The following is a 1,509-nucleotide window of genomic DNA, read 5'->3' on the forward strand; positions in this document are numbered from 1 at the left end:
TTTTGGTTGCCAGTTGGCCACCTTGGAGTTACACTAATTATGCAGTTAAAATAAAAGAAATGGAGACAGAATTTAAAAACTATGTTTCCTATTGAGGAAAGAACAACTGAATATTTTCTTAAGGATTCCAAAAACTACATCCGGACTACTGTGTAATCCATATTTCTTTTGTCCCCACAATTTACAAGAACCCATATGGACAAGCAAACTATGTCGGGTTGAGAGAAAGCTACCCTAGGGTAGCTTGGGCATCATAGAATCATAGAGTTGGAAGGGACCACCAGAGTCATCTAGTCCAACCCCCTGCACAATGCAGGAAACTAACAACTACCTCCCCCCACATTCTCAGTGACCCCAACCCTCCCCCCACCATGCAGGATCCTACAATCAAAGCACTCCCGACAGATGGCCATCTAGCCTCTGCTTAAAGACCTCCAAAGACAGGGACTCCACCACCCTCCGAGGCAGCACATTCCACCATCGAACAGCCCTCACCGTCAGAAAGTTCTTCCTAATGTATAGGTGGAATCGCTTTTCTATTAGTTTAAATCTATTACTCCATGTCCTAGTCTCTGGAGCAACCGAGGACAAGCTAGTTCCCTCATCAACATGACATCCCTTCAAATATTTAAACATGGCTATCGTGTCTCCCCTCAACCTTCTCTTCTCCAAACTAAACAAACCCAACTCCTTAAGTCTCTCCTCATAAGGCATGGATCCCAGACCTCAATATTATCCTATTGAAATGGTGAGAAGAAGTCTACCACACATCAACTGCCAGGAGCTATCCGTGCAGGCTCAATGACGGGTTTCCCCAGTAAGCCAGTCTGGGCTTGTATTGAGCCTGAGACAGAGAGTACGAAATTTAAGTAACTTTCACCACAGGTGTCCCCGCAACAGTCTGTTTTCAATAACTCTCTTAACAGCCCATTCCTGAGCTTGAGGGCTGGAAGTCTTTAGGGGGTGCGCAAGGGCCCGTGTCAGCGTCCGTGCCACTTGCGCCGGCAAGACTGGCACGGATGCCAGCATTGGGCCACAAGTGCTGCCCTCCCTGCACTGCCACAGCAGTGTGGCCCTGGGACGCCAGCTGAGCCTTCCGCCGTGGGTGTGGGTGTTCCTGGGGCGTTCCAGGGGAGGAGCTGCCTTTAGGCACCTTCCTAACCCCTTTCAGGCCTGGAATGCCCCCTTTGCCCAAAAAGGGGTCGCCATAAGTCGGCTGCGACTTGACGGCCCTTTACACACACACAGTATTTAGGGGTGCTGCTGTTTCCCAGTATTTCATCATCTCCTCTTCCACCTCTGTCCTAGACTTCCCCCTCACAAAATTACTAGCTATAGGCCTGGTAGAGAAATGAACTACCGAAGCAATGACAAAGCATTCAAACATATAATTATAAGGAATCTTAATTACAGCAAAGAATCTGTCATTAAGAAGTAGCAGAAGGGGAAAAAAACGAATTTTATTGATCATTTGTTTCTAATGAAGAAATCAGGTTTATACTGACACCC

The sequence above is a fragment of the Euleptes europaea genome, chromosome 9, assembly GCF_029931775.1.
Source record: "Euleptes europaea isolate rEulEur1 chromosome 9, rEulEur1.hap1, whole genome shotgun sequence".
Taxonomy (NCBI): domain Eukaryota; kingdom Metazoa; phylum Chordata; class Lepidosauria; order Squamata; family Sphaerodactylidae; genus Euleptes; species Euleptes europaea.